The sequence below is a fragment of the Anas platyrhynchos genome, chromosome 5 (genome assembly GCF_047663525.1).
Source record: "Anas platyrhynchos isolate ZD024472 breed Pekin duck chromosome 5, IASCAAS_PekinDuck_T2T, whole genome shotgun sequence".
NCBI classification, from domain to species: Eukaryota; Metazoa; Chordata; class Aves; order Anseriformes; family Anatidae; genus Anas; species Anas platyrhynchos.
In genome coordinates, this window is record NC_092591.1 from 36376827 (window position 1) to 36384626 (window position 7800).

At 46.8% G+C, this 7800-nt stretch overlaps 1 protein-coding gene across 2 annotated transcripts in view; it reads left to right on the forward strand.

Annotated features, from left to right (window-relative positions):
- The window catches only part of MAP3K9 (mitogen-activated protein kinase kinase kinase 9), a 77340-nt gene extending 70908 nt beyond the window's left edge, over nt 1-6432 (forward strand). Inside the window, exons 15-16 of one of the 2 annotated variants that reach the window (XR_003497351.3) lie at nt 3867-3966; nt 6056-6432. The gene's annotated coding sequence lies outside the window, so the exon portion shown is untranslated. The remainder of the gene's footprint in view (nt 1-3866; nt 3967-6055) is intronic. The other variant, XR_011809701.1, reaches the window with a different exon arrangement.
- Nucleotides 6433-7800: the final 1368 nt, after the last annotated feature.

The following is a 7800-nucleotide window of genomic DNA, read 5'->3' on the forward strand; positions in this document are numbered from 1 at the left end:
CAAAACAAGACACCCAAGAGAGATGAGGGTTCAGACCTGTGGGTCTCACTGCCTGTGCCTTCAACTTAGAAGTATTTTGACCAAAATGTCTATCTTTTGTCTGACTGGGAGATGCTGGGGAAAGAACTTGCAGAACAACACAATTCCTTTGGATTTTTGTGCCATTCTTAAATGCTCACATTTTGCTCAGGCTTTATTAATCCTGCTTGATCTGGATGATCTGAATGTGCCTGGCTCTGTAGGTGATCTAAAAGAGCAGTAGGAGTTGCTTTGCCTGGTGAAAGACAACTGCAAATGATGTTCCCAACAGACTGTGACTCTCAACCATCAAGCAGTGTTTTTTCTTAAATGCTAAAGGACTGCAGAGACCTTTTAAGTGCAGATCTTTTTAGCAATACCACAAAAGTGGAACAGGTATATTGATTCTCCCCACCCCGCCCAAAAGCTGGTACTTTATGACAGAATCTCACTTTTGCTTTGTCTTAAACTTTAACTGTGTGTGTCCTTTAAAAACAGAGTGATACAGATCTGTTCATTGTGTGGAAAAAGAATCGTGATTTGGCATTTCCTGGAATGTAATTGTTTCTCAGTTAAATAGGATGCAACTCAGTAAGGAGTGTTAAAGACAGAATTAAACCTGGATAAGAAAAGAAGTTTGGGGTGAGACTTGAATGTGAGCCAAAGTTGTCTTGCTACTGCAAGGAATGCAAAACTTCCTACTGGAATGTATAAGTGGGCCTATCGTATACAGGACATCTGAAATAATGCTTCTGCTCTGTCTTGTGCTGGAAGGCCCCACCTGGAGGACTGTCCTGTTCTCAGCACCACACTCCAGTAAAGATGGAAACCACCTGGAAGAAATCCAGAGGCGAGCCAGGAGAACAACCAGAGAGCCAGAAAACTTGCTCAGTTGAAGAAATGTTGAGAAAAGCTGCAAGATCAGAGTTCTAGAGAAGAGTCTTTCACAAATATCTGAGATTTCTGCAAAGAGAAAATATACATTTGTTGTATTTGCTGTAGCTAAAACGGGAATTAATTGGCTTAAGTCACTGTAAAGGAGACTTATTTTAAGCTTTAGTAAAAAGTCTCTTAACTTTCCATCTCTGAAGGCTGTGATATTCTGTCACAGGAGGCTTGTAAGAACAGGTTAGACAAACATCTCTCAGGAGCAGATTAACTTAATCTGACCTAATTGCCTTAAGGCAATGGGGTGATGTAGATGCTCTCTTGAGGATCTTTTCCAGTCCTATTTTCGGAGTTAGTATTGCCTCAGCTTTATGGTGTGAGATGACACGGCTTGGCTGGCACATCATCAACAGAGCTGTGGTATTCCTGCAGGGAATCTGTATTACACTGCTGATGAGTGAAAGGAGAGATTCCATCTTTTATTAGAGAGCCCTCCTTTATTAATTAACTAAATCCATCTGACATTGGATCACAGAGATGTAAAAATTTGGGATCCCTAGAGCTCCACATCAGTCTCTAGACAAATAACAGTTGGAATAGGAAATGGTGCCCCAGATCACTGAAAATAAGGGAGAGCCCTTACTACTCGGATTTAAGGAACTTCTCTAAAAATTGACCTATTCCTACCCCAGGATGGCTGTGTAGTCCCAAAGCCTGTGAGAGTCACAAATTGGCAGTCAGCAATGGGGATATGACAGTCAGAGGTCACCCCGGCTTTCTGAGCCACCCCTCCAGCTTGTGGGGCTGGTGTCAGACAACAGCTTCTGGACCCATTTTGTGAGCATCCAGACCTCACCGGAGATTCAAAGAGCCCTGTGAAAGGGCTTGCAGCTTGATTTGCTATGCTTATTTCAGGGAGCAGGCTTATGATTTCTCCCTGAGTCAATGCTCAGAACTTGCCAACAGGCAGCCAAGCCTCAGAGATAACCTACTGAAGTCAGCAAGCTGTTGGTTGGATCTAATTCAGCCCCAGCAAGATTCAGGAGACCAGCTCTGTGAGTGAGGGAATATGCCATTTACATGTGGCCATTTTTCTAACCAGGAGTTTGTAGGAGGCAGTATGAGACAGCTGGGTTTTATCTGATGCCAAAAGATTTGCTGTAGCACAGTACTGCTACTGTGTGAGGAGAAGGGAAGATGCAGTCTGCAGCTCTGTCAGCCCTTTTCGGGGAGCTGGTGCCACAGTCCCTTCAGCCCGTCACTGTCCCCTGAGCCTGCTCCAGGCTATGCTAAGCTGCCTTCTCTGGGTTGCCATCAACTGAATGAGAATAACTGGCAGCCAGGCTGGCTACAAACCACCCATTGTTGCTTAAAGAAAGTGAAAATCCTCATGTTCCCTGCTGTAAATCCCCCAGCTGTCTTGGATAAGCACAATCAAAGAAACGTTTAGTCCATATGTGTCATTCTGGGTAATCTGACGTGTACTTTTCCTAGCGACTACTAAAACACTTTTTAATTGAGTATGATAAGCATGGCAACAGCTTCTGTCCAGTTCAAGAGTTGAAGACACTGCTGCAGAAGAGGAACGAGGTGGGACTGCATCTGAGTTTGAATCACAGCAAAATTTTCTCCCCAGTGGACTGAAACAGCAGCCAGCTTTATGGACAACTTTGGCAAGAGGGCTGAAGTGATCAAGGAAATCACACTCCTTGTCAGCCTTGAAAAACAAAGCTCTCATTTGTTTTGTTTCAGGTCCCCAAACAATTCTGCCCTCAAAGCAGATAGTAAAGTGGGTTACCACTTCCAGACAATACAGGTTTTAAAATAACAACCTTTTGCATATCTCCTCACCCCAGTGCTGCTGCAATGTGTTTAAAAATATTATAAGATGAGGCCAGTTGGTCTGCCTCTTGGTTCACCATGTGAAAAGCAATACAAAGGCCAGTTGAAGGGTTCAGCATGTAAAGATCCAGCAGACAGCTGCTGCCTGAGGTCTCCTACTCACGTCCTCAGGAGGATGTCAGTCTGTCTCACTCCAGGGTCTCAGCTATGGTAGGGTCTGGTTACCCGGACGACCAAGTCCTGCTTGGCGGATAAGTGTGTCACAGGCAGGAAGACTTGCTACCAGCTCCATCTTTCTATTTTTTCCTACCATATTTTGCTTCCCTATTTCCTCTCTCTTTTGTGTTTTACTCCCTGCTGAGTCTCCTGTTCCAAAATTCCCCTTGTCTGGGAAAGAGAGAGGATGAGACTAAGGCTATTCACATTGAATTGTCCAGTTTAGAACTCAGTAGGCCTTTGGGACATGAAAAAGCAGTTACTGTGGGGAAACATCGGTGACTGTATATTAATGTCTAACAATGACCCCCCATGGGAAAGACTTTCAAAAACAAAGCAACAATAACACTTCCTGCACTGCAATACTTTGCAAGGATGGCATTTCAGCTCGAGATTTTTGTTGCTTCCCCATTTACCTGAAAAATACTCCTTTTATTTTACAAAGTGACCTTATCTGGTTGCGGTGACTGCTGGGCTCAGTCCTCCCTGCAGAGCAGAGGGTCCGTGATGCTGCCACCCCTCAGCAAGAGGTGTCTCCTGCTGCCTGGTGTCTGCTCAGTGCTTGTGAGACAAAAAGTTGTAGACACAGAAGAGTCAAGGGCATGTTTCTGGCTGTCAAGCTGGTTCAGCTTGGTTAGAAAATACCATGTGGTGTGCTGGGCTGGGCAGCCTCACAAGGCCTGGTCCCGCTCTGCCTTGTGCAGCTCTGCCCGCAGGGCTGAACCCACAGCCACCTTGTGCCCCCACACACATGGGCTGGGGAATGCCTCCAGAAGTGATGGAAACAACGTAGTTGGACGAGATGTGTTCATATTAAATCTAGTTTCAGTTACACACAAGCAGGTCTTTTCCTTTCCCTCATAAGGCTTTTTGTTTTGTTTTGTTTTGTTTTTTCTTGGCAGAGTTTATGTAAAGCTTTTCTGCCATCTTCGGTGCCCATAGTTTGCATTATGGATGTCAGCATTTCACAGCAGTCAACACCGAGCCTTTGACAGCACTGAGGTAAGCTGGGGCCTGGTACAGAAAATGTACAGTTTCATATGAATCACAGTTTTGATTTGTAGACCTGACAATAGACAAGAGAACATATGCTCAGATGCTTCTGTTAGCCCAGCTCTGAGGGGAAAACAGCGTAATGAGGAGAGCACAGTGGTGATTCACCCTTCCTTCAGCTCATCTTCCCTCCCTGCTGCAGGCTGCGGTGGGCACCAGGGAGCTCTTGTCAGGGCGTGTGACGCCCCCGAGTCCCAGCCAAGCGTGGGACAAAGGCCTGTGTGTGTGACAGGCCTCAGAGCACGGGCAATCAGGGAAAATCTGGTGGCACGAATCATATGAGGATTCATGTGGGCTCCACAGTCCCAGCCAAGTCCACCTTCGTCTCCCCGAATCCCCTCGCCAGCTCCAGCTGGCTGCGCTCCGGGTGATTTCCTCACCAGCGGCGGGCCGCTACCAGCTGGCAGGGGTTCACAGGCCCCGGCAGGCAAAGGGAGCGAAGGGGAGCCCTCTGGAAGGAAGCAGAGGTTGTGGAAGTTAGTTATGGCAGGACTGACGCTATTTATAAAACTTGGCTGGCGATGAAGGAAGGAGAAAGGCTGTGGGTCGGGCCTGTGAAGCCAGCCTCTCTGGCAGCGCGGCTTCCTTCTCCCCTGCCGTGGCTGGATAGCGCAGCACATGGGGCTCACAGCTACAGCCACAGCATTTTTCCCCACCTAATACCACTAATAATTTAGCTACCTAATTCTGTCAGAGTGAGCCCCGGCATGTGCTGCTCGTTGCAGAGTGGAGGGGGAAATTTGGAAGGGATTTCTTCTGCTCCCCATTTCTGGCGGCAGGGACAATTTGTTGAAGTGTTCCCTGTATCAGCAGGTGAAAAAGATTTGGGAATTTTTTCAGTGAGTTTGCTGCTATACAGTTGTCCTAAGAATAAAGAGAAAAAGGCATATTGTGTTTCTTTCCATCCTGCCTCATTTCCTCTCCTCCCCCTTGCTCTCTTATCTGTCCATGTAACGCAACAGATGTTTTCCATAGGATAATGAGTGGGCATGAAGCGAGGGTAGCAAGGCAATTTCCTGGGCACCACGCAATCTATTTGTTTCCTGATTCCCCACCATAACCACTGCTGGAAACAGTTGCTGCAGGCACAGCCTTCCGAGCTGAACGAGTTTGAGCTGGCCCCTCGCTGTGACAAAGGGAGGTCGGTCTCTGAGATGCAAAAAAAGAGTCTTATCCCCTCCCTGCACCTGTGGGACCACTCACACCCCCTTCCGCCTCACAGGCTGCTAACTGCCTCAAAGTCGTGTGTTAACACAGGTTTCCTCTCATGTTCTTATCTGCTATCTATGAATGTACCTTCCCTAAGCTGTAGCTGGGGGAGGACTCGTGCAGCCAGGAGGGCGGCTTGCCTTTTCGTCACCTTCACTGAGGCAGCAGGGAGGCTGCCGGTGTGGCAGCACGGCCTGCAGCATTTAGCAGCTGAGGAGCTCATCAAAGATCCGCTCAGAACAACCTCTGGAAACCTTCTCGTACCAGCTGCAGTGATACAAAGTCCTACTAATTGGTTATGCAAATCCATGAATAGTATTAAGGAACCTTATAATTAACTGCACCCTCCCAAGCATCCCATCTGGGTGGCATACTGGCCTACCACTGTGCCTCTTTATTTAAATAAATAAAATAACCCCTGCCCGAGCCTCCCAACCACTGCACGGAGCTTCACAGAAGCAGCTCGGGAGGAACATCAGTGCTTCAGGATGCAGGAGCAAAGCTGAGTAAACAGGCAGAGAAGCGGGGTAGTCAGCAGGTCCTGTGTGGATTTGGTGTGAATTCCCATTGCCCACACATACCCATTCCCTTCCCTTCTCCTGCCCTCAGAAATAGAAGAGAGAGGGTACAATCAAGGGATTCAGCATAAAGAAAACAAGGCAGACAAAGCCTCTGGAGATCTCACATAAACTGCCACAAGAACACAACCACTTTGTAGTCAGCTGGGCTGAATTTTGGGGACATCAATCACACAGGTGAAACTTGCAAAGAAATTCTGGGAAAGTGAAATGGAGATACACTGCTCAAGATCTTCATTTTCATTTTACAGGCACCTGGGTTCTCCAGCAAGCCAGAACAGCCAGACCTTTGCCTTCCCATCAATCCTGAAAACCAGTCATACCCTCTTCTTAATTTAAACAAAGGCTTCTGCCCTGTCCAGGCCACTTTTTCCAACTGCAGTGTGGTTAACACGTATTTGGAAAAATTCTGCAGCCAGCATATGTTTGTCTTCTCACAGTTTCAAAAATGATTTTGCTGGAGGAAGGAAGCCTCCCCCTTCATTGCCCCCTCCAGCTGGAAAATCACCTCTAATCTTACTGTCCTTTTTCCTGCTCTGTATCCTGCCAATTAAAACTGGGTCCTGTTATTAACTGCAAATAATGTGGCTAAGCCTTTGGTAGTTTTTCTGTTTTGTTTTGTTTGTTTTTGTTTTTTGTTTAATAGTTTCATTCTCATTCTGCCCATGAACCTGGGTTTGGCTTGTAGTTTGCATCTCATGATCAGCTCAGCCCTCTCTCATTTCAGCCTCAGTTCTTGCTTGCTCTCCGCTTTCCTCCTGCTCAGCCAGGCATCTGCCATGTCATTTTGTTCCTGCTGTTTTCACATGTGATGGGTGTATGGACTCATTTCCCATTGCACTGGACACATTTTAATCCTGCTGGGTACTTGGAGGGGCCTGTGTCCATTCCCCCATGTACTGCATGATGAGGACATATGCATATGCCACCTGGCTGAGCTGGAGCATTGTTTGCTTGTTTTGGCTTTGGGGATTTGTATTCCTACATTGCCATTTGATTGCTCAACATAAAAATACCATCAACTTGTATTAGACATTGCCACCTTCAACAGAGGTTGTCTGTTCATGGTGTCACCAACTCCCTACAGCTGTGGGTAGGAAACTTTTGTGGGGTTGGGTGGCTCCTGTCCATACATCATCAGCTGGCTGGTAAGGACTGCTCACTGGAAAAAACTCTACAAGGCAGAGCTGGCCGCTGTGGGGAGAGCACAGTCCCCAGGAGCTCTGTGGCCTTGGTGGTAGTGCTGCTCTATCCCTCCTTGTCATGCACAGGGCTACCACACGGAGCTTTGTGCATGTTTCTCTCAAGCTCTGTGTTATGTGGAAGCACACAGATGCTACATAGCTGGCAAAACAGTCCCTGACTCTGTTTTCTTTCTGTTGACTTCCTTCTTTTAGCTTCTGGTGTGTGTGCACTGGTTGGAGGTACCAAGTGTCAAGGTACATAGGGACAACCGTTTCCTGAAGAAAGTAGCTTCTTGTGTAGCACCTGGAGACTCTTGGAGATCTTTTTCTTATGCACGTTCACAAATTTCCTACTTTCTCACATACTTTATGATAGTTCTGGAGAAAAAGTGGCAGAGAACTGAGGAGTCTGTACTTTGGAGTGTGCTGTGCAGCCTTTATACTAACATAAGCTTGGGACTGACGTGGTGACAGTACGCCATTGAAGCCATTTCAAGGGCTAAAACTGTTTCCAGACAAAGTGACAGGGCCATGGACCTCCATCTCCAATGACTGGAAGATGCCTTTCCTCTTATTTTACAGCCATGAGTGACAAGCCTGCCTCTGCTCACCTGCACGTTCCTGGGACAGAGACTGTGTAGGTGGTGTCCTCTCCCCTTGCATGGCCTGCAGGATGAACCCTCAGGTCACTTCTAGAGGAGTGATATAATACATGGGGAGTGAATAATACAAATTCACTTTTTTTTTTTCTGAGACAATGATAAAGATTTGCCTTTTCCCTTGATGTTTCTCTATCAACTCTTCCAACTTTT